The sequence below is a fragment of the Pristis pectinata genome, chromosome 40 (assembly GCF_009764475.1).
Source record: "Pristis pectinata isolate sPriPec2 chromosome 40, sPriPec2.1.pri, whole genome shotgun sequence".
Lineage (NCBI taxonomy): Eukaryota > Metazoa > Chordata > Chondrichthyes > Rhinopristiformes > Pristidae > Pristis > Pristis pectinata.
This window is the reverse complement of record NC_067443.1, coordinates 7919685-7944636: the sequence shown is the minus strand read 5'-3', so window position 1 is coordinate 7944636 and position 24952 is coordinate 7919685. Positions and strand designations below refer to the sequence as shown.

Here is a 24952-nt window from a genome sequence, read left to right as displayed (position 1 = left end):
CTTTTGTGTATCAGCATTCCTATCATATTTCTGTTTTTCCTGATGACTTCACATTTATCCACGTTATAGAGTCACACAGCATGGAAACAGGCCCTTCGGCCCCACTCCTCCATGCTGACTGTGTTGCCCGTCTACCCATGTTTGGCCCAGAGTCCTCTAAACCCCTCCTATCCATGTACCTGTCTGGATGGTTTTAAATGTTGCTATTCTGCATGTATTTCTCCACTCACTCCACTCGTCTGAATCAGCTGCGTGTTCTCCTCACAGCACAAAGTGCAACCCAGATGACTGTTCCCTCGCCCACATTAATGATGCGTATGGCGTCACTGTCCCTGCAGTACCCAACTACTCACTGCTCTCCAACCTGAAGAGGACCCTCATTCCCACCTCCCCCTGCCCTCACCTGGATCCACCTATCACCCTCCAGCTCCCGCTCCACCCCCTCCCCTTCCACCTTGTTACAGCGCCTCTCTCCCCTCTTCCTTTCCAGTCCTGCTGAAGGGTCTCGACACGAAACGTCGACTGTCCATTTCCCTCCACAGGTGCTGTCCGACCCACTGAGTTCCTCCAGCTGCTCTGCGCGTTACTCCATCCGTTCCTGCGCTCTGTCGGTCAACCAGCCTTTACTCCAAGCGGGTCTGTTACCCCCCCGTCCCCTCTGCTTGAATGTTTCACGGTGACCTCTTAATTGGGACTTCTGCAAAGGCATCTGAAAATCCAAACAGACCGCATCGACCATATCTGGTCCAGTATTTTCATCCTCAGTACGCTTGTCAAACACGATTTCCTTTCCATTAACTGTGTTGACTTTGTCTAATCCCTGTGATATTTTCTGAGTGTCCTGTCATCACATCATTTACAATGGGCCCTGGCACTTCCCCTGCTGCGGGTGAGAGGCTAATCGCTCTGTCGCTGCCCACTTTCCCTCTCAGTCCTTTCGAAATCAATGTCTGCTCCTCTCTGTCAGACTACCGGGTCCTGGGGATTTATTGCCTTTCAGTCCCATTCTCCAGCACGTTTTTAACAAACACTAATTTCCTTCACTGCCTTGCAGGCTCTTGGATCCTTCGCGTTCAGCAGAGACCAATTGGGCGACTGATCCGCTGGAGCACGTTGGATCCGTGAGCTTCCTGCTGCCTGCCACCCCTAGCCCGTCGCTCCGTGGTCTCCTTCACTGTGAGGCCCAACGCACGCCCGAGGAGCAGCAGCTCCCCTTCCGTCCGAGCAACACTGCAGCCCTCTGCACTCCACGGCATCAGGTAACTTCATCCACCTGCACCACCTGGGACATTGGCTCAGCAGCTTTGTCCTCCTTTCCTCTTTGTCTTCCTCTGGGACTGGGGGATGTGCCCAGCCAGGCAAGTCTTCCTGCTCTTTGTTTCCTCTGGCCTACAATCCCACCAACTGCTAACACTTGGTAATGAGCAGTGTGGAGGAACAGAGGGATCTTGGGGTCCATGTCTATAGATCCCTCGAGTTTGCCACACAGGTCGATAGGGTTGTTAAGAAGGCGTATGGAGTGTTGGCCTTCATTTGTTGGGGTATTGAGTTCGAGAGCGGTGAGGTGACGTTGCAGCTCTATAGAACTCTGGTTGGACCACACTTGTGTTCAGTTCTGGTCGCCTGATTATAGGAAGGGTGTGGAAGCTTTAGAGAGGGTGCAGAGGAGATTTACCAGGATGCTGCCTGGATTGGAGAGCACATCTTATGAGGATAGGTTGAGCGAGCTCGGGCTTTTCTCTTTGGAGAGAAGGAGGATGAGAGGGGATCTGATAGAACACTACAGCACAGTACAGGCCCTTCAGCCCACAATGTTGTGCTGACATTTTATCCTGCTCTAGATAGGATCTGATAGAGGTGTACAAGATGATAAGAGGCATAGATCGAGTGGACAGTCAGAGACTTTTTCCCAGGGCAATAATGGCTAACACAAGGAGGCATAATTTTAAGGTGATTGGAGGGAGGTATAAGGGGGATGTCAGGGGTAAGTTTTTTTACACAGAGAGTGGTGGGTGCGTGGAACACACTGCCAGCAGAGGTTGTGGGGGCAGATACATTAGGGACATTTCAGAGACTCTTAGATAGGCACATGAATGATAGGAGGGAAAGGTTAGATGGATCTTAGAGCAGGATAAAATGTCAGCACAACATTGTGGGCTGAAGGGCCTGTACTGTGCTGTAGTGTTCTACGTTCTATGTTCACTCACCTGGTGACCAGATCACCTTGTTTGCAGCTTATCCCCATGGTCACCCCGGTTCCATCAGACATCCCCCCCACTTCCCCTTCCCCCGCCCTCCCTGCAACTCAATGAACTGCTTCTGGCTCCTTCCCAGTTCTGACGGAGGGTCTTCCCCCCCCAAAGTGTTGCGTCTGTTCCTCTCCCACACTAACCTGCTGAGGATTTCCAGCGCTTTCTGTTTTTTTACTTCATTATTTGTGTCTGTTTCATTGAAGACAGAACCTTAATATTGGTTTAAACCCTCTGCCGTTCCTGTTCCCCGTTATAGTTACTTCCCATTTCTGTCTGTATTTGTTTTCATTCAAGTTTTCTGATAAGATATTTATTTATTAGTCACATGTACATTGGAACACATGTTGAAATGTGTATTTTTGTGTTACTGAGAATGTGCTGGGGGCAGCCCGCAAGTGTTGCCACGCTTCCGACACCAACATAGCATGCCCACAGCTCCTAACCCGTATGCCTTTGGAATGTGGGAGGAAACCGGAGAGGTTTTCACCATCAACTTTTATGTTCCATGCGAGTTTACTCTCAGGCTCTGTGTTTGCTCTCACGACTGATCACTTGGACCGGTTTTGATGAATTCTCAACTGCTCCCGATCCTTGAGCTTGCTATCTTTTCTGGCTGTTTTTTATGCCTCCTCTTTGGATCCAATACTTTGGATCCTTAACTTATGTTGGGCACAGTTGGGTCACTTCCCCTCTTGAGTTTTTGTGCCTGAAGGAAATGTATAAGTGTAGAAGGGAGGTTTCTTCTAACCCCTGCTGTCCCTGCCCCGGGAGTGTGTGCTGGGACCATGTAGAGGGAGGGTTCCTCCCTGTGTCTGACCCCGGGAGTGTGTGACGGGACGGTGCGGAGGGAGCTTCACCCTGTGTCTGACCCCGGGAGTGTGTGACGGGACGGTGTGGAGGGAGCTTCACCCTGTGTCTGACCCCGGGAGTGTGTGACGGGACGGTGTGGAGGGAGCTTCACCCTGTGTCTGACCCCGGGAGTGTGTGATGGGACGGTGTGGAGGGAGAGTTCCTCTCTGTCTAATCCTTGCTATGCTTGACAGAAGACTGCAAGACCTGGAGAGTGTTTATCTTCAGGACCTGATGTCTTTAATGAATTTTAATAAATCCTTTTTTTATTCACATTTGACTATTTATCTCAGATTCCTCAGTACTACCCTAACGGGGGCCCTAGAATTCCAAGACCAAGCAGCCTCTGAAACCGGGTTGCTGCACCACTCCCTGACTATCTCTTGTTTAAAATAAAATCTGTCATCGCTGCATTCCCATAACTCTGTTGTCTCATTGTAGTATTGCCGTATCTTGTACTGTTGCCAGGACACAGTTTCCCTTTTAGTGTTTGGCACAGCGTCCTTGTGAGGGTGGCGCCATGCAGTCCTGGTCAACCTTCTGTTTCCTGTCACTGATTTAACCCCTGGTGTCTCCCCAGCACCCCTGGGTGCAGACATGGGAGGGAGCCTCCCTCATCGGACTTGCGGCTGGGTCCAGACCGACTGCCCGGGTGCCACAGTGTCAGAGGTGCTGTCTTTCAGTGAGACGTTAGGACGGAGGTCCTGCCTGCCCCCTCAGGTTCCAAGGCTCTTTGTTAATCCAGGAAGGGGGTGAGAGGTGTGTGTTGGGAGGAGGGCTGGTTGATTATAAGGGGATTGGTGGGGTGAGAGCTGAGAGGCAGTCAGGAGAGATTAGAACCACAGGGGTCATGGCTGAGGGCACAGGTTCAGGTATCAGTACAGGTTTATTATCGTCACATTATCATTATCCTCTCTCACCCCCCCCCCCCCCCCCCCCATTGGGCAGGAGATACAAAAGCCTGAGAACACGCACCACCAGGCTCAGGGACAGCTTCTATCCTGCTGTTATCAGATTCTTGAATGGACCTCTGATACATCAATTATCTCTCAATCTGCCTCGTCATGGCCCTTGCACCTGATTGTCTGCCTGCACTGCACTTTCTCTGTAACTGGGACACTTTATTCTGCATTCTGTTATTGCTTTTCCCTTGTACTGCCTCAATGTACTGATGTGATGAAATGATCTGTCAGGATGGCAGGCAAACCTACGTTTTTTCATTGTATATCGGTACATGTGACAGTAATAAACCAATTCCAGTTCACATGTACCGAGACACAGTGGAAAGCTTTGTTTTGCATGCCATTCAGACAGATCACTCCATACGTAAGTACATCGAGGTAGTAGAAAGAAAACAGAATGTAGAATATAGTGTTACAGTTGCAGAGAAAGTGCAGAGCAGGTGAACAAGTGCAAGGGCCTCAACGAGGTAAGTCGGGAGATCAAGAGTTCATCTTCAGTGACTGAGAGGTCTGTTCAAGAGTCTGATATCAGCGGGGCAGAAGCTGTCCCTGAGCCTGCTGGTGCATGCTCTCAGACTTCTGTATCATCTGGATTCATTCTGGCTTCACTCAGAAGGTGGTGTGTGTAAGGAACGAGCTGCCAGAGGAAGTGGTTGAGGGGGGTATAATGACATTTAAAAGACATTTAGACGGTCCATGGATAGGAAGGGCTTGGAGGGATATGGGCCAAACGCGGGCAAATGGGACCAGCTGAGGTCCCATTTGATGGGCATGGATGAGTAGGGCCGAAGGGCCTGGTTCTGTGCTGTGTATCGGTCTCTGACTCAGAGAGAATGACCAGGATGGGAGGGGTCCTGGATGACGTTCACTGCTCTCCCGAGGCAGGGGGAAGTGTAGATGGGGTTAGTGGGGGGGAAGCTGGTCTGTGTGATGATCTGGGAACTAGGATGAGAAACTTCCTCCCTCAGAAGGCAGTGAATCTGCGGAGTTCCCTCCCCAGCCAGGCGGGGAATGGGAAAGGTGTAGATGTGCAGAAAGGTCAGCATGGACGTGTTGGGCCGAAAGGCCTGTTTCTGTGCTGTCCGACTCTATGGCTGGGTACCTTCAAGGCTGGGACCGATGGGTTCCCGGATACGGAGGGAACCGAGATATCTCTGAATCAAGTGGCACAGTGCATCAGTCTGATCGTAACCTCCCCCTCACCCTCCCCCTCTCCCCTCCGCCCCCTCTGCCCCGCCTCCTCCCTCCCTCTCTCCCACTCCCCTCCTCCCCCCCACTCCTCCACTGATCATAACCTGTGGTGGAATAAGCTTGAAAGCCCTCCCTCCTCCTCTCCCCTCCGAATCCCCTCCTCCTCTCCCCCTCCTCCTCTCCCCCTCCTCCTCTCCCCCTCCTCCTCTCCCCCTCCTCCTCTCCCCTCCCAATCCCCTCCCCTCTCCCCCCCACCCTCCTCCTCCCCTTCCCCTCCTCTCCCCCCTCACCCTCCTCCTCCCCTTCCCCTCCTCTCCCCTCTCCCCCTCCTCCTCCAACTGATTGTAACCTGTGGTGAAATAGGGAAAGCCCTCCCCCCTTCCCCCCCCCTTCCTCCTCCTCCTCCCCCTCCTTCAGTCTGATTTGTAACCTGTGGAGTAAGGTTCAGGAAAGCCCTTTCCTCCCCCTCCCCCTCCCCCCCCCCCCCCGTCACGGTTGGTGAAGTTCCTGATCTCCTCCGCCATGATTTATTCCAGCATCGGCAGCTCACTACCGGCCTTTGTGGGATCTTGCTGTGCACAGCGCGCAGTCCCCCTCCCCCTCAATATTTCCCACCTAATGGTGCCACGGATTGCTCCGTGCTGTGGATACTAAGGAATTTTTTCCTCTCCCTCTCACCTGTCCCAAGTTAAACCCAGGATTCCTGGCATCGGCACAGATTGGTTGCAAGCCGGCATGTGCTGCCTTTGACTGGAGGCTGGGTTCACTTGACGCCTGATCACAGCCATTGCTTTTACAAGCTGCTTCCTTTCCTGTGGTGCTGAGCTCGTATTTTGGGCTGGACCCGTCTGGAATCTCGGACCGCTGGGACAAAGCTGACTGCGTGCGAATTGGCTGCCAGGGAATCACTTTGCAAACACGGCATGAGGTTGGCAGCCCTGTGTCTGAGGCACTCTGCGCAGCTGTCAGATGCCCTACAGTGTTCCACAGCATGGGACAGGACTTCACGAAGCAGAGCCGTGTCCTGTGGGAAATAGGGAGAGATTTATCCACCACCATGTGCTCTGTCAGCGGACCTCCCGCTTTCTCTCTCAATCGCTGCCTGCTTGGTCCTCTCTCCCCCCTAGTGTACACTGTAGTCACAGAGAGAGACAGCACAAGCAGGCCCTTCAGCCCACTGTCCGTGCTGACCATCTGCACTAATCCTATTTTGTTTCCCACCATCCTATCAACCATCGCCCCTTCCCCCAAGTTCTCCCACTCTCCTACACCCACTAGACAACTTACTGTGGACTTCACCGTCTTCGGGATGTGGGAGGAAACTGGAGCGCCCGGGGGAAGCCCAGGCGGAACGTGCGAACTCTGCGCACGCACAGCACCCGAGCTCGGGATCGAACCCGGGTCTCAGGGGCTGGGAGACAGCGGCTCTACCCACTGGGCCTGGTGATCAGCACAGACTCAGTGGGCTAGATGTACAGCTCCATGATCTCATTGTTATTGCGGACACGTGGGTGCAGGGAGGCCGAAGCCGGGAAGATCCCAGAGTGTTGGATGTTTAGAAAGGGCAGAGAGGAAGGAGATGAGGCACCTTTAACGAAGGGGGAGATGAGAGCAGGAGTAAGAAGTGATCTTGACAGGTCATGGAGGAGAATTAGAATCTATCTGCATCATGCAGGATTAGCAAAGGATAAAAACATTGGTGGGAGTTTTCACGGACCACTAGATAATAGTTGTAATACTGGGCATGGCATAAATCGGGAACTTCGAGGTGTCTACAACTGTGATCATCAGGGACGTTATCCCTAATGTAGGTTGGACAAATCAAATTTCCTGTCAAAAGGTACATGGAACTTATTAATAGAACACAGAACAGTACAGCACAGGAACAGGCCCTTCAGCCCACAATGTTGTACTAATTAAACTAGTAGTTAAATGCCTAACTAAATGAATCCCTTCTGCCTACACAATGTCCATGTCCCTCCATTCTCTGCACATTCATGTGCCAATCTAAGAGCCTCTTAAACACCTCTAACACATCTGCCTCCACCACCACCCCTGGCAGCACATTCCAGGCACCCACCACTCTCTGTAAAAAAAAAACTTGCCCCACACATCTCCTTCGAACTTTCCCCTCTCACCTTAAATGCATGCCCTCTGGTAGTAGACATTTCAACCCTGGGGGATAAGGTACCGGCTGTCGACTCCATCTGCGCCTGTCATAATCTTATATTTGAGATACTTTTGTAGATTGATAGGTTGAGGAACCATCTCAGGAAAAAGGTCTTTTTGGATCTTGCTTTGTGCAAAGTAAAGGGGTTGATTGACGGTTGCCAAGCAGCCTTTGGGGAACAGTGATCATAACGTGATAGAATAGAGTTTGAAAGGGATGCAGTTCAACGTGAAACTTGTGTCTTTGATACAAACAAAGGAACATGTGGAGCTGTGCGAGGAGAGATAGCTGGTTGGGCAAACACATTCAGAGGTATGGCAGTGGACAGGCAAATGTTAGCGCTTAAATAACGCAGAGATTGCAAAACAAAATGCCTCTCAAGGCACAGAAATCCAACAGGAAACGTGCTTCATCGGTGGAGGACGAGATACTAAAGATAATGTTAAATCAAAAGAAGAGCTTTATAAAGTTGCCAAAAGTTTTGGTAGGCCCGATGATTGGAAGTATTTTTAAACTCAGCAGAGGAGAACCAAGAAATTAAAGAGAGAATGTGAGTCGACTGGCAAGAAACATAAAGAATAGACTCTAAGAGTTTTTATATAAAAGGAAATGACTAATGAGAGCGAATGTGGGGCCCTTACGGAGATAGGAGAATTTATATCAGGGATAAGGAAATGGCAGAGGAATTAAACAATTACTCTGCATCTCCCTGAACAGGACAAACCACTCATGTCAGGGAATTAAGTGTCTGGTGAGTGAGCAACTGAGCATTAGTCAAAAAAATAGCACTGGAGAGTTTGAAATCTCCTAAATCCTGATGATTTGCAACCTGAAGTTCTGAAGGTGGTGGCTGCAGAGGCAGCAGACTCTTGTTATAATTTCAATTTCAAAGTCAAAGTGGGGTTTATTGTCGTGTGTGCACAGCTGCAGGTGTGCAGAGCTGCACTGAAAACCTTACCTGCAGCAGCATCACCATGCTGACCAAGATTCCCATTTCAGCTCATCCCATTTGGCCCGTATCCCTCCAAACCTTTCCTATCCATGTACCTGTACAAGTGTCTTCTAAATGTTGTTATTGTACCTGCCTCAACCACTTCCTCTGCACGAAGATGTTGCCCCTCAGGTGCCTTTTAAACCTTTCCCTCTCGCCCTCTAGTTTTCAGTTCCCTTTCCCTGTGTGCATTCACTCTATCTATGCCCATCATGATTTTATACAGCTCTATAGGGACTCCCCTCAGTCTCCTACACCAAGGAATAAAGTCCTAGCCTGCCTAACCTCTCCCTGTAACTCAGGTCCTCGAGTCCTGGCAACATTTTCATAAACTTCTTTGCGTTCTTTCCAGCTTGATGTCGTTTTTCCTATAAAGGGAGTAGGGAGGGGGCATAAAGCAACGTGGGGAAGTGGACAGGCCGAGTGAATGGATCGGAACATGGCAGATGGAGTACGTTGTGGAAAGATGTGAAGGTATCCACTCTGTAGACGTAATGTGTGAAGTGGTGAGGGATTGGGTAGTGTTGATGTTCAAAGGGACCCGGGTGTCCTTTTCCACATTACTGAAGACCAATATGCAGGTCCACTAAGCGATTAGGAAGGCAAATGGTATGTTGGTTGTTATAAGAGGCTTTGAGTACAGATGTCTTCCTGCAATTGTATAAGGCCTTGAAGTATTGCGCACAATTTTGGTTTCCCTGCCTAAGAAGGGAGATCCGTGTCATCGAGGGAAGTGCAGCGAAGATTCACCAGGCCGGTTCCGGGGGTGGTGGGTCTGTCGGAAGAGGTTTGAGTAAACTAGGACTGCATTCTCCAGAAGATTGGAGAGGATCTCATTGAAATGTAAAAGACTCAGCAGGTTAGATGCAGGGACAGCTGAGAACTCTGGAAGCGGAGGGCACAATCTCAAACGAAGGAGTCGGCTGCTCAGGACTGAGCCCAGGAGAGATTTCTTCAGTCAGAGGGTGGTGAATCTTTGGAATTCTCTCCCTCGGTGAGCTGTGTGAGCCCAGTCACGGAGTCTGATCAAGGGAATGGAGGGATCTGGTGATGGGACAGGGAAGTGGCTCTGAGGTAGAAGATCGGCCATGGCGCTGATGAAGGGAGGAGCTGGCTGAGGGGCCAAGTGGCCTACTCCTGTTTCTCTCGCTCTCTCTCTCTCTGTCACGCTGTCCCAGTTCCTCCTCTGCTCTCTCCCTTAGTTTAGAGAGGAACAGCACAGAAACAGGCCCTTCGGCCCACCATGTATGTGCCGACCTTTTTACCCATCTGCAGTAACCCCATTGGGTCCTTATCCTTCTATTGGCTTGGCTACTTAACTGCCTGTCTCTGAAACGTGGTGACTGTATGTGACTCCACTCCCTCCTCCGGCAGTGCATTCCCGATATCTGCCGCTCTCTGCATAAGGAACCTTGAATTTGCCCCACTAGTTTTTGTTACCCCTACCATGGGAAGAAGATTCTGACTATTTTTCCTGTCTATACCCCTTGTGACTTTCCACACATCTCTCAGGTCACTCCTCGGCTTCCTTCGCTCCAGAGAAAACAGTCCCAGCCTGTCCGATCTCACCTCTCCAATCCAGGCACCACTCTGTGGAATCTCCTCTGCACCCTCTCCAGCACAACCACGTCCATCCCACAGAGCGGTGACCAGAACTGCACGCGGTGCTCCCAGTGCTGTCTAACCAGCGTTCTGTAAAGTTGCAGCGTTACTTCCCAACTTTTATACTCTGTGCCCCAGACTATGAAGGCAAGTGTGCCAGACGCCTTCTGCACCGCCCTATCTCCCCGTGTTGCCACTTTCAGGGAACTATGGACCTGAACCCTGAGGTCCCTCTGTACATCACCGTTCCCGAGTGCCCTGCCTGCACTGTACGTGGCCTGGCCTTGCTTGACATCCCAATATACACTTTCTTTTTCTCTATCACGCTTTTCTTGCTCACTTTTCTATTCTCTTGTCCTTGCTCTCCTGACCCAGTCACTCTCTCCCAGACTGTGTTGCTCTCTCAGTCGCCCTCGCTCAGTCTGACTTGGTCTCTCTATCTCTGCCACAGTTACTCTACCCCAGTGACTCGCTCTGTCTCTCATTCTCTGTCGCTACGCCTGAGTCTCCCTCGCTGTCCCTGTCGCAGTTTCTGTCTTTCTCCATCCCTGACACACGGCCCAAATCACTCTGTCTCTCTTTGTTGCTCTGTCCTAATCTCTCTCTCTCGTTCTATTTCTCCTGCTCTGTTGCAGATTTTCTCCCTCATTCACTTATCACTGCCCCATTCTCTCTCATCGTCTCTTTCCCTTTCTCCCTCTCTCCCCTCTCCCCCCTCCCGTCTCTCTCCCTCCCCCCCTCCCTCTCCCCCTCCCCCCCTCCCCCCCTCCCCCTCCCCCTCCCCCCCTCCCCCTCCCCCTCCCCCCCTCCCCCTCCCCCCCTCTCCCCCTCCCCCCCTCCCTCCCCCTCTCCCCCTCCCCCCCCTCCCCCCCTCCCCCCCTCCCCCTCTCCCCCTCCCCCCCTCCCCCTCTCCCCCTCCCCCTCCCCCTCTCCCCCTCTCCCCTCCCCCTCTCCCCCTCCCCCCCTCCCTCCCCCTCTCCCCCCCTCCCTCCCCCTCTCCCCCCCCTCTCCCCCCCTCCCTCCCCCCCCTCCCTCCCCCTCTCCCCCCCTCCCTCCCCCTCTCCCCCCCCTCTCCCCCCCTCCCTCCCCCTCTCCCCCCCCCTCTCCCCCCCTCCCCCCCCTCCCCCCCTCCCTCTCCCCCTCCCCCCCTCCCTCTCCCCCTCCCCCCCTCCCTCCCTCCCCCCCTCCCCCCCTCTCCCCCTCCCCCCTCCCCCCTCCTCTCCCCCTCCCCCCCTCCCTCCCTCTCCCCCTCCCCCCCTCCCTCCCTCTCCCCCCCTCCCTCCCTCCCTCCCTCCCTCCCTCTCCCCCTCCCCCCCTCCCTCCCTCTCCCCCTCCCCCCCTCCCTCCCTCTCCCCTCCCCCCCTCCCTCCCTCTCCCCCTCCCCCCTCCCTCCCTCTCTCCCCTCCCCCCTCTCTCCCACTCCTCCCTCTCTCTCCCCCTCCTCCCTCTCCCCCTCCCCTCCTCCCTCTCCCCCTCCCTCTTTCCCCCCTCCCTCCCTCTCCCCCCCCCTCCCTCCCTCTCCCCCCCCTCCCTCCCTCTCCCCCCCTCCCTCCCTCTCCCCTCCCCCTCCCCCCCTCCCCCCCTCCCCCCCCCCCCCCCTCCCCCCCCTCCCTCCCCCCTCCCCCCCTCCCTCCCCCCTCCCCCCCTCCCTCCCCCCTCTCCCCCTCCCTCCCCCCTCCCTCTCCCCCTCTCCCCTCTCCCCCTCTCCCCTCTCCCCCTCTCCCCCTCCCCCCCTCTCCCCCTCCCCCCCTCCCCCCCTCCCCCCTCCCCCCTCCCTCCCCCCTCCCTCTCCCCCTCCCCCCCTCCCCCCTCCCCCCTCCCTCCCTCTCCCCTCCCTCCCTCTCCCCCCTCCCTCCCTCTCCCCCCTCCCTCCTTCTCCCCCTCCCCCACACCTCCCTCCTCCCCCGCCCTCCCTCCACCTTCCTCCCCCTCCCTCCTCCTCCCTCCTCCCTCCTCTCTCCCTCTCCCCCTCCCTCCCTCCCTCCTTCTCCCCCTCCCTCCCTCTCCCTCTCTCCCTCCCTCCCTCTCTCCCTCCTCCCTCTCCCCCTCCCTCCCTCTCCCCCTCCCTCCCTCCCTCTCCCCCTCCCTCCCTCCCTCTCCCCCTCCCTCCCTCTCCCTCCCTCTCCCCTCCCTCCCTCTCCCCCTCCCTCCCTCTCCCTCCCTCTCCCCCTCCCTCCCTCTCCCCTCCCTCCTCTCCCCCTCCCTCCCTCTCCCCCCTCTCCCCCTCCCTCACTCCCTCCCCCCTCTCTCCCCCTCCCTCCCTCTCCCCCCTCTCCCCCTCCCTCCCTCTCCCCCCTCTCCCCCTCCCTCCCTCTCCCCCCTCTCCCCCCTCTCCCCCCTCTCCCCCTCCCTCCCTCTCCCCCCTCTCCCCCTCCCCCCTCTCCCCTCCCTCCCTCCCCCCTCCCTCCCTCTCCCCCTCCCTCCCTCTCCCCCTCTCCCCCTCCCTCCCTCTCCCCCTCTCCCCCTCCCTCCCTCTCCCCCCTCTCCCCCTCCCTCCCTCTCCCCCTCTCCCCCTCCCTCCCTCTCCCCCTCCCTCCCTCTCCCCCCTCTCCCCTCCCTCCCTCTCCCCCCTCTCCCCCTCCCTCCCTCTCCCCCTCCCTCCCTCTCCCCTCCCTCCTCCTCTCCCCCCCCTCCCTCTCTCCCCCCCTCCCTCCCCCCTCTCCCTCTCTCCCCCCTCTCCCCCCTCCCTCCCTCCCTCTCCCCCCTCTCCCCCTACCCCCCTCCCTCCCCCTCTCCCTCTCCCCCTCCCTCCCTCTCCCCCTCCCTCCCCCTCCCTCCCCCTCCCTCCCCCTCCCTCCCCCTCCCTCCCCCTCCCTCCCTCTCCCTCCCTCTCCCTCTCTCCCTCTCCCTCCCTCTCTCCCTCCCCTCCCTCCCTCTCCCTCCCCATCTCTCCCTCCCTCTCTCTCCCTCGCCCTCCCCCTCTCACCCTCCCCCTCTCACCCTCTCCCTCCCTCCCCCTCCCTCCCTCTCCCTCCCTCCCCCTCCCTCCCTCTCCCTCCCTCTCCCTCCCACCCCCTCTCCCTCCCCCTCCTCCCACCCCCTCTCCCTCTCCCTCCCACCCCCTCTCCCTCCCACCCCCTCTCCCTCTCCCTCCCACCCCCTCTCCCTCTCCCTCCCACCCTCTCTCCCTCTCCCTCCCTCCCTCTCCCTCTCCCTCCCACCCCCTCCCTCTCCCTCCCACCCCCTCTCCCTCTCCCTCCCACCCCCTCTCCCTCTCCCTCCCACCCCCTCTCCCTCTCCCTCCCACCCCCTCTCCCTCTCCCTCCCACCCACCCCTCTCCCTCTCCCTCCCACCCACCCCCTCTCCCTCTCCCTCCCACCCACCCCCTCTCCCTCTCCCTCCCACCCACCCCCTCTCCCTCTCCCTCCCTCCCACCCCCTCTCCCTCCCTCCCACCCACCCCCTCTCCCTCCCTCCCACCCACCCCCTCTCCCTCCCTCCCTCCCACCCCCTCTCCCTCCCTCCCACCCCCTCTCCCTCCCACCCCCTCTCCCTCCCTCCCACCCCCTCTCCCTCCCCCCCACTCTACCTCTCCCTCCCCCCACTCTACCTCTCTCTCCCTCCCACCCCCTCTCCCTCTCCCTCCCACCCCCTCTCCCTCTCCCTCCCACCCCCTCTCCCTCTCCCTCTCCCTCCCACCCACCCCCTCTCCCTCCCACCCCTCTCCCTCTCCCTCCCACCCACCCCCTCTCCCTCTCCCTCCCTCCACCCCCTCTCCCTCCCCCCTCCCCTCCCCCTCCCTCCCACCCCCTCTCCCTCCCACCCACCCCCTCTCCCTCTCCCTCCCACCCCCTCTCCCTCCCCCTCCTCTCCCTCCCCCTCCCTCCCACCCACCCCCTCTCCCTCCCACCCACCCCCTCTCCCTCTCCCTCCCACCCCCTCTCCCTCTCCCTCCCACCCCCTCTCCCTCTCCCTCCCACCCCCTCTCCCTCTCCTCCCTCCCCCCCACTCTACCTCTCCCTCCCACTCTACCTCTCCCTCCCTCCCCCCCACTCTACCTCTCCCTCCCCCCCACTCTACCTCTCCCTCCCTCCCACCCCCTCTCCCTCTCCCTCCCTCCCACCCCCTCTCCCTCTCCCTCCCTCCCACCCCCTCCCCTCCCCCTCCTCCCACCCCCTCCCCTCTCCCTCCCACCCCCGCCCCCTCTCCCTCCCCTCCCACCCCCTCCCCCTCTCCCTCCCTCCCACCCCCTCCCCCTCTCCCTCCCTCCACCCCCCTCTCCCTCTCCCTCCCACCCCCTCTCCCTCTCCCTCCCACCCACTCCCCCTCTCCCTCCCACCCACTCCCTCTCCCTCTCCTCCCACCCACTCCCTCTCCCTCTCCCTCCCACCCACCCACTCCCTCTCCCTCTCCCTCCCACCCACTCCCTCTCCCTCCCACCCACTCCCTCTCCCTCTCCCTCCCACCCACTCCCTCCCCCTCTCCCTCTCCCTCCCACCCACTCCCTCTCCCTCCCACCCACTCCCTCTCCCTCCCATATTTTGAGTCTGTATCGCTGCTGCAGGCTCCTGCCGCTGAGCACACAATGTGTACCTGTCCTGTGTGTGATATTGCTCAGGCCCTGACGTGGAGCAAGTGCTGAGGTTAATATGTAATGAGAGTGGGCGGGAGGGGCTGTTGCCAGACGGACAGCCCATGGCTCTGGAATGTTTCCTGAGTGTTTGGGTGGGAGGACGATGTTGTCAGTGGCTGCACTTGGCAGTCCAGGGTTTGGGGAGCTGCTCCTTGGGGATGGTGAGGTCGGGACTGTGAACCGTCTGAGACTGATAACCATCTCGACGGGGACAGGCTGTGCAACTAGCTGTCTCCATTCACCATACCATTAATGTAGCATCTTCCCTGCAGTACAATGTCGCGGGGTGCTGAACTGGGGCGATTATCACAGGACTGTTCCCCACTGGCATGTATCAGTGCAAGTGACCAGGAGAGCAAACCGTTTGGAGGCTCAGGGAGGTAACTCTGGAGCCTGGGGCCCCGACCATGAAGGGATGAACCCCGAGGTCCGTCCTGAAGAAGAGGAGCTCCCTCCGGCTGCTACACCATCCAACCACCCCCCCCCCCCATCCTCTGTAACCCTCTCCGGCCCCTATCCCCACTCCCATCTCTGTGACCCCCTCTGGCCCCTATCCCCACTCCCATCTCTGTGACCCCCTCTGGCCCCTGCACCCCCCATCTCTGTGACCCCCTCCAGCCCCTACAACCCCCCACCGTCTCTGTGACCCCCTCCAGCCCCTACAACCCCCCACCGTCTCTGTGACCCCTCCCTTCCCGACCCTTTGATTGCTCCTGTTCGGTTGCTTGGGTCCCGAGCTCTGGAATTCCTTCCCTGAACCTGTGCAGATGTGCTGTGTGTAACCTCCCTCTCCCCCAGCTGTCAGACACCTGTCCTGACATCTCCTGGTGTAAAACACCTCTCTGATGGGCCTCCCAAAGGCAGCGAGGAATGTTTTCCTGCATTAATTTGCCGCGCTGTGAGAGGCAGGGTCTGGGAGACGTCAGATGAAATAATGCGGGAGGGAGAGAAGAGGAGAGGTAGTGGACAGCTTAGAGGCAGCGAAGGGGTGGATCACACCCGGGGATCTTGTTATCCCGGCTGTTTACATTTCTCATGTCCCGCAGCATTGTTTCAGTCTAAATAACCAGCTTGAACTGTTGGGAACGTTCCCAGCACAGGGGTGAGTCACAGGGTTGCAGGAGGAAAGCATCCTGGCACAATCCAGAGATAAATCTGGGGCTTTGGGATGGAGAAGGGCTCAACCCGTGTCTGACCGGACCTGGCCCAGGCCGACCCAGGGTCACCCTGGGCCGGGCCGACCCGGGACGGCCAGGGCCACCCTGGGCCGGGACGGCCAGGGTCACCCTGGGCCGGTCTGACCCGGGACGGCCAGGGTCACCCTGGGCCGGGCCGACCCGGGACGGCCAGGGTCACCCTGGGCCGGGCCGACCCGGGACGGCCAGGGTCACCCTGGGCCGGTCTGACCCGGGACGGCCAGGGTCACCCTGGGCCGGGCCGACCCGGGACGGCCAGGGTCACCCTGGGCCGGGCCGACCCGGGACGGCCAGGGTCACCCTGGGCCGGGCCGACCCGGGAAGGCCAGGGGATGAAGCTGGACCAGGTGCAACAGACAGGGAGCTGGAGGGACTCGGTGGGAACAGCTGAAGGGTCTCGGCCCGAAACGTAGACTGTCCACTTCCCTCCACAGAGGCTGCCCGACCCGCTGTTCCTGCAGCTTGTTTGTTGTTCTTGGCTGAAGAAGGAGAGACAGGAGATAAACTTCGGGTCAAACTAAACCAGGCTAGACCAGAGTAAACCTGAGCCAGATTGGAGGAAGAGGAGGCAGGAGCGACTCTGCACACGGTGCGGCCCCGCACACGGACACAGAGCAACCCCGGACACGAAGACGGAGCAACCACAGACATGGAACAACCACGGACACAGAATGACCCCGCACACGGATACGGTGCGACCATGGACACGGTGCAACCCCGCATGACCACGGACATGGGTGCGACCATGAACACGGACCGACCCCCGGACACGGAGAGACCCAGGACATGGAGCGACCCAGGACACGGACATGGAGCAGCCCTGCACACGGACACGAACTGACCCTGCACACAGACACGGTGCGACCACGGACACGGACCAACCACAGACACGGACTGACCCCGCACACAGATATGGTGCGACCATGGACTGACCACGAACACGGACCGACCTCTGCACACGGACACGGAGATACCCCGCACACGGACAGGGGGAGAGACCACGGACACGGTGAGACCCAGGACACTGACCGACCCCGCACACCTCACAGACGGAGAGGGACAGAACACATTCAGGTGATCGGAACGGAATGCGAGTGCGGAGCAGGCCGGCCCGGAACACACGGAGTTAACCCTGGGCAGAGCGCGCCGGCACACACGGGGTTAAGGCTGCCTCAACGGGGGCTGGGAGTAGCAGAGAGAGAGAGAGAGGGAGGGGGAGAGTGTGTGTGTGGGGACTGCGAGCCGAGCGGAGGGAGCCACAACGGTAAGGAAGTCGGAGAAAAGTTCTGTCTTTCTGAAAGGAGCCCCGAACTGCGGGGCGGGGGTGGGGGGTGCCTGGGGGTGGGGGTAGACGTTCCCTTCCAGCTCTCTGACACCCGCAAAACTGCGGATTAAACGCCTGCAGTCCGGTTGACAGCAGATTAAACATTCACTCCGGCAGCCTGGAAGGTTGAGGGTTTTTCTCAGAATCACTGCCCCCCCCCCCACCGACGTGTCGGGTGCGGGGTGGGGGGCGGGCGGAAACTTTGCTAAGTTTGAAGTTTTGCAAGTGGGGCTTTTGGCGGGGGGTGGGGGGTGTTACCGGGAGTGCGGAGCTGGGACTGGGTTGAGGGGCTCTTGGTGAACGGCCGGCACGGGTAACCTCCACCCTCCTTGTTCAGGGGTCCCCGCGTTAACCCCCGCCCGGGTACCGGGTGCTTTGTAAACGTGGAAAGGTTTTCTCCCCTCCCCCCTCTCCCTCTTCCCCCCTCTCCCTCTTCCCCCCTCCCCCTCTTCCCCCCTCCCCCCCTCCCCTCCTCCCCCCTCCCCCCCTCCCCTCCTCCCCCCTCCCCCCTCCCCTCCTCCCCCCTCCCCTCCTCCCCCCTCCCCCCCTCCCCCCTCCCCCTCTCCCCCCTCACACCCCTCCCCTCCAGAGAATGCCCAGACAACAATGTCCCCCTCCCACAAATCTGCCTTAACTACCCCCCCCCCCACAAGCTCCATGGCTTGGGGGAGAGTGGTTTGCTGAGGATTTCTTTGGAGGGGGCAAGAGTGGTTTGGAAACCCCCTCAGACAGGGGCAGCAGGGAGGGAGATGGGCCGAAAGTCCAAGGGTGATGGGTGAGGGTGGGAGACCACGTCACCCCCCCCCCCCTCCCCAGAGGCAGGTCCGAGCTGGGGAAGGGAGTGTCAGACCGGAGGGGAGGGAACTCATCCCTCTTGGGTATGGGGTGGGGGAGGGGGTAGGGGTGGGGGGGTGTGAGAAGGGGAGGGGGTCTGTGCAGAGCCAGGATCCCGGAGAGCAGTTTTAGCCACAGGTTCCATCTCTCTCCCTGATGTGCGTTCCCCTGGTGACCCTCGTCCTCACTCTGGATACATAGAACAGTACGGGAGCAGGCCCTTCAGCCCAACATGTCTGTGCTGACCATGATGCCAAATTAAACTGATCCCATCCGCCTGCATGTGGTCCATCTCCCTCCAGTCCCCGCCTGTTCATGTGTCTGTCCAACAGCCTGTTGAACACCTCAATCGTGTAGAATGCATGACAGGAACAGGCCCTTTGGCCCACTGTGTTGTGCTGAACTAATTAACTAGTAATTAAATGTCTAACTAAACTAATCCCTTCTACCGACACAATGTCCATCTCCCTCCATTCCCTGCACATCCACGGGCCTGTCTAACAGCCTCTTAAACCCCTCCATCGTATCTGCCTCCACCCCCACCCCTGGCAGCACATTCCAGGCACCCACCGCTCCCTGTGTGAAAAACCTGCCCCACACATCTCCTCCTTTAAACCTTCTCCCATCACCTTAAATGTGCATTTTCTGGTACTTCACCCTGGGGATGAAGATTCTGTCTATTCCATCTCTACCTCTTATAATCTTACGAACCTCGAGCAGGTCTCCCCTCAGCCTCCAGTGCTCCAGAGAGAACAACCCAAGTGTGTCCAACCTCCCCTTGTAGCTCATGCCCTCTAATCCTGGTGAAGCTCTTCTGCAGCCTCTCCAAAGGTCCTGGTTGCCCCAGAGAGGAGCACGGTTGACACAAGGTGTTCCCAGCCACTACACTGGTGAACTGGGGTGAAAGGGTTTTCCCTGTGGGGGAGACAAAACCCGGGGGGGGGGGGGGGGAGGTGGTTTGTAAATGTAGAGTCAAAGGGGTTGATGGCCCTCTGGGGGCGGATGGTCCTCAGGGGCCGCCTCTTCCTCCTTGCCTGGTGGTCAGTGGGCAGCAGGTTTGGGTCCAGCTCCTGAGGTTGGAGCCTGGGGTGAGAGTCGTACAGCCCTTCGGCCCACTTGAGTGTGCTGACCATCCACACCGATCCTACACCAACCCCAGCCCACTCCCCCCACATACTCCGAGCACCAACCCCAGCTCACTCTCCCCACATACTCCGAGCAGGAGGCCCCTCAGTCCTGCCCCACTGTTCACCCTCAGTGCCCTCCTCTCTGTGCCGGGTCCCCGTCACCTCAGTGCCCTCCTCTCTGTGCCCTGAACTTTCTCTTTCAATACCTCTATTGGTTCCTCCCTTCGCGACCCTCTGGGAGATGTGAGGACATTCCCACCAACTCCCCCCAGATTCTACCCCTCACCCACACATGGTGGGGGGGTGGGGTGTGAGTCACAGCAGACAATTAACCCACTGACCCTGGACGTGGGAGGGAACCAGAGCATCCGGGAGAAACCCACACGATCACAGGGAGAATGTGCAAACTCCACACAGCGCCGGAGGTCGGGATCGAACCGGGGTCTCCGGGGCTGTGAAGCAGCAGCTCTCCCCACTGTGCCACTGGGCCATCCCTGTGGCTCACGGTAAATCGGAGGTTGGCATTCCAGTGTCGACTGTGCACTGCTGGAGGCGCAGTCGTTGTGTGGGGCGAGACCCCAAGGACCCCCACCCCACCCACCCTGGACATTCTCCCTTCTCCCCCCTCCCAATGGGCAGAAGATACAAAAGCCTGAAAGCACATACCACCAGGCTCAAGGACAGCTTCTAACCCACTGTTATAAGACTATTGAACGGCCCCTAGTACGATGAGATGGACTCTTGACCTCACAACCTACCTCGTTATGACCTTGCACCTTATTGTCTGCCTGCACTGCACTTTCTCTGTCACTGTAACACTTTATTCTGCATTCTGTTCTTGTTTTCCCCTCGTACTACCTCGATGCACTGATGTGATGCAGTGGTCTGTATGGACGGCATGCAAAACAAAGTTTTTCACCTTCCCTCAGTACATGTGACAATAATGAACCAATTTACCAGACTTTTCGAGCAGAGCTGTAGATGCCATGTTCCTGTGTCACAGGAGGGTTCTCTCCAAGGGTCCATGACCATTTTTACCCAGTCAGTATCACTGAAGCAGATTATCTTGCCCAGTGTTGAACTGTTGTGACAGGGAGCTCCACGCCAGATTAACAACAAGGACTAAGAGTACATAATACTGAAGGTCTTATTGGCAGTGTGGGGACACCCACACCTTGGCTGCAGTGGTTCAAGGAGGCAGCTCACCACCACCTTCTCAGGGGGCAACTCGGGACGGGCAATTCAATGCTGGCTCAGCCTGTGAAGGATATTTTTAAAATAATATAATTGGCTGAACGCACATTGGCACTCTTTCAAAGATGGAACGGGAAGGTGGCTCAGTGGTGGGATGAGTCCAGTGGTCAAAATATGTTGGGGCTGAGGGAGCTTCTCTCTCTTTGCCTGTGTGCTGTTCCCAAACGTGTTCGAGTGCGGGGAGCTGGAGGGGAAGGGAAGGGAGGGGAGGATTGAACGGCGGAGGTGGTGCAGTGAGTGGCCAGTGACAGCCCCCGATTGAAGGGCTTCATTGCGCTTCACCAGAGGGTGAACCTTGCCCTGTAATTACGGCTGCACTGAGACGAGATGAATGAGACTCAGAGCTGGTGGGTATCAGAGGAAGGGGGAGGGTCGGCAGAAAAAATGACAGGGAGGGAAGTGTGGGAAGTCCTGAGGCAGAGGGCTCTCTGGCAGTGAAACTGCTGAAATATTTCTGCAGGGGCTGGGTCACCACATGATAGGAAATTGGAAGTGGATCCTGCCTCAGATGGCAGACTTCTCCCAGCTGTGGTGTTACCCAGGAGGAATCTATTTGTCTGCTTCATGCTGTTCTGTTGTAGAAACTCGGCGAAGGGCTCCCTGACGTCTCTTCTTCTGGGCGACTTTATTTCCGTTTGTTTTGCTTTGTGTCTGAAAGGTTGAAGCTGGTGGGGCAGTGCTCGGCCGGGAGTTCATTGCCTCCACGTCTTCAGTAAAGCCCCGTTCTAGGCTGAGGCGCTGAGGGAGGGGCGGCGCTGAGGGACCCCTGAGCTGTGGGAGGGATGGTGCTGAGGGAGCACCGAGGTGTGGGAGGGATGGTGCTGAGGGAGCGCTGAGCTGCGGGAGGCCTTTGGCACGGTATTGCCCTCCCTCAGCACCCTCCCTCGGCACCGTCCCCTCCCACACCTCAGCGCTCCCTCAGCGCTGTCCCCTCCCTCGGCACCGACCTTCCCACAGTTGCCATTTATGGGCGTTGCTTTTCACAAAGTGACCAGGTTAACTCAGTGAAACATTTCCAAAGCTCCCACTGGAGGGAATGTGAGAGTAAAACAGCAGGAGAACAGGCCCTTCGGCCCAACTCGTCCATGCCGACCAAGGTGCCCATCCACCCATCACCCCCCAGCTTCTGACATCACTCCCACTCTCCCCCCCCCCCCCCACTTCACCTGCCCATCACCACCCACCTCACCTGGATCCACCCCTCACCTGCCACACCTTGCTCCACCCTTGCCCACGGCTCTCTCCCCTCTTCCTTTCCCGTCCCGAACCTCCCCCCAAAGACACCACCCGACCCGCTGGGTCCCTCCAGCACCCTGTGTGTGTGCCCACCTTAGCGAGGCCCATCTGCCCGCATTTGGAAATCCGCCCCCGGAAGCCTTGCCTAACCCGATGATGACTTGCGGCATCGCCTGTCAATGCTGAGGGTCGTCCGTGTTGTCCTGAGGTTTATGCCGGTAGCATTTGGTCAGGGTAGATGGGGGACGAGCAGCCTTGAGTGGGCAGTCCACGGACCAGCGGACCCCCATGCTCCATCTGGTTTCTAGGCCCGTTGCTGAGGAGGGTCTGCTTTTGATCTAGCATCAGGCCAATCAGAGCAAGCGAGGCTCAGGACTTCTGCTCCAGTGTTGAGGGACCCCGTTGGCTGTTGCTGTGGGCGGCCTGGACAATGGGTGCGACTAACTGACTGTAGCGGCATCACTTCATGCTCAGGCACTCCGCAACCGGAGGTGGCTGAGCAGAAAAGGTTGCTCATTCCCTACCGCCTGCACGCCCAGCTCTCCGAGACGGAATGGGTTGTGTGCTTTCCCCTGGTCTACACCATGTTTATCTTCCTTGTTTAAGTTGAGCTCTCCCTGGGCAGTGAGGCTCCTTCCCGAGCCGCTGGGATCGGTCCCGAGCCGCCAGGGTCAGGACGGTGAAGGTGCTCCCACTGCCCTGTTGGGGAGGATTTGGAGCCAGCAGCTCCCAATCTGGACACTGTGCAATTGGGAGGGGAACCTGCCAGTGGTGGTGTTCCCTTGTGCCTGTTGTCCTTCGCCCTCAGGGCAGGAGGGGCCCTGCTCCACAGTCACCTCTCCCCTTCCCCCATCACCCTATCATTCTATCTTTCTCCCTGGTTCCAAGTTCGAGACGCTGCAGAGGGTTGTAGACTGAGCCAGCTCCATCATGGGCACAACCCTGCCCACCATCCAGGACATCTCGGTGCCTCAAGAAGGCAGCATCCGTCACTAAGGACCCTCACCACCCGGGACATGCCCTCTTCTCATTACTACCATCGGGGAGGAGGTACAGGAGCCTGAAGACCCACACTCAATGATTCAGAGACAGCTTCTTCCCCACCACTATCAGATTTCTGACGGTCCCTGAACACACAAACATTGCCTCATTATTCCTCTTTCTTGCACTATTTATTACTTTTTTAGTTTAGGGTAACTTTATGTCTTGCACTGCACTGCTGCTGCAAAACAACACATTTCATGACCTATGATTCAGTGATAATAAACCTGATTGAAGGTTATGGTCACAGGCATACATACCCAGGGTCACAATCCCATGGAAGTTAGCGTTTTGCAGCAGCAACCCAGAACATGACAAACATACATTAACATTTGGACAGAACTCACACGACGCAGTAAACAAAAATAACAAAACAACATTAGTGCAAGTTGGGGGAAATCCAGTCCGAGGCAGTTGAGGTTTCTCAGTTGGGTTCAAGACCCTGACGGCAGTGGGGAAGAAGCTGTTGTTGAACCGTGAGCTGTAGGGTCTTCAGGCTCCTGTACCTCCTGCCTGGTGGCAGCATCGAGAAGAGGGCACGGCCCGGATGGTGGGGGTCCCCGATGGTGGACGTCGCCTTCCTGAGATGTCACCTGTTGTAGATGTCCTGGGCGATGGGGAGAGCTGTGCGCGTGGTGGAAATGGCCAAGTCCCACCGCTCTCTGCAGCCTCGTGTGTCCCTGTGTGTCACGAGTTCCTACACCAGGCTGTGATGCAGCCAGTCAGAATGCCTGTGCAATCTTCCCAGTGGGAGTGGGAGGAACCCGGAAGGAAAGTTCATGCTAAATTCCCAACCAGATTTGTTTGGGACTGCTTTAGAATTTTGGTGCACAAGTCCTGCGCTGCCCTACTCCCTGCCAATCCGATCAAACCCATTCACCATTTTAAAGACTTCTTTTAGATCACCCCTCAGCAATGAGTGTCGATGGAAGCTTGGCTTGTGCAGTCCTTATCCAAACGATCCTGTATCTTCCTGGCGAATCTTGTTCCCCGCACTCTCTGTGGTCCGTGACGTTGAAACCAGACCTGCACAGAGTGGTCTGACTGTGGTCCGGGGGAGATGTGCACCATTTACTGTACCTCGGGACCCCCCTGCAGCAGGGGACGTCAGTGATGGAAGTCACCACCGCACCATCGTGGTCTGAAGTCAGTCAAGGAAAGGGGTGTTTGAAGATCCTGGCGCGAGATGAATTTTACACGGTGGTCCCTGGCATCCTCGCGTTCCTGAGCCCTGGACCATCTGCAACAGGCACTAGAAACACACAATCAACAACGTCTCTCCAAAATCCTCAATCCCATGTCCGTGTGTTCTCCTGGGCCACGATCCCCAGCCCGGATGCCCTGGTTACTGAGGACCAGTCGGTCACTCCTGAGGCAAGCACCTTGTTCCAAGCAGGGGAAGGATGTGCTCGAAGCCTCGGTAAAGAAATGCAACATGCCCACTGGCTGCTGGCAACCCCTCACAGTGGAGATGGACAATCTGTGATGGATTTGAGAATTTTGGGGGCCACGCAGAGGTCCCATACGAGTGTCGGAAGGAGGGTGACACCTCCCAAACTACCTGCTTGACCCATCGGACACCTCTGCCCCATCTGTGGAAGAGTCCGCCTTCCCGCATTGGCCTCATCTGCTGTCTCCAAACTCACAGAACCAGGGTGGAAGGAAGTCGTCCTCGATCCCGAGGGAGTCTGGAGAGAGCTAAACCAGAACTGTGCACAGTGCTCCCGGTGTGGGTCTGACCCAGGGATAGAGAGCCGGGAACTGTGCATGGTGCTCCCAGTGTGGGTCTGACCCAGGGATAGAGAGCCAGGAACTGTGCATGGTGCTCCCAGTGTGGGTCTGACCCAGGGATACGGAGACAGGGACCGTGCACGGTGCTCCCGGTGTGGGTCTGACCCAGGGATACGGAGACAGGGACCGTGCACGGTGCTCCCAGTGTGGGTCTGACCCAGGGATACGGAGACAGGGACCGTGCACGGTGCTCCCGGTGTGGGTCTGACCCAGGGATACGGAGACAGGGACCGTGCACGGTGCTCCCGGTGTGGGTCTGAATACTGCCCTGTATGACTTGTCCACTGTCGGCAGGGGTGGGGAGACGCTGCCCTCGCTGTTCAGAACTGGTGTGTGGGTGGTTTCAGGCAGAGGGCAGGACAGCGAGGGCAGCAGACAGGAAATGCTGATAACATCGACCCAGGAACAAACTGCAGACAAGAGGTGGCTCTTGTGGAGACTTGTCCTCCGCCCCCTGTCCATTCCCGAGCAGATGCTGAATTAGTCCTGACTGAGAGGGATGTTCACACTGTGCCGATAAGCCACACTGCATTATGTGCACCGGATGCCTCATGGGCCT

The 24952-nt window shown here is 57.7% G+C and overlaps 1 protein-coding gene across 7 annotated transcripts in view; it reads left to right on the top strand.

Moving 5' to 3' along the window:
• Positions 1-1137: 1137 nt before the first annotated feature.
• The window catches only part of LOC127587551 (thrombospondin type-1 domain-containing protein 4-like), a 70003-nt gene continuing 46188 nt past the window's right edge, over positions 1138-24952 (top strand). Inside the window, exon 1 of one of the 7 annotated variants that reach the window (XM_052045978.1) lies at positions 1138-1259. The gene's annotated coding sequence lies outside the window, so the exon portion shown is untranslated. Of the gene's footprint in view, positions 1260-16355; positions 16479-16504; positions 16524-16624; positions 16645-16970; positions 17051-24952 lie in introns of those variants that run through there. The other 6 variants (XM_052045980.1, XM_052045977.1, XM_052045979.1 and 3 more) reach the window with 6 other exon arrangements.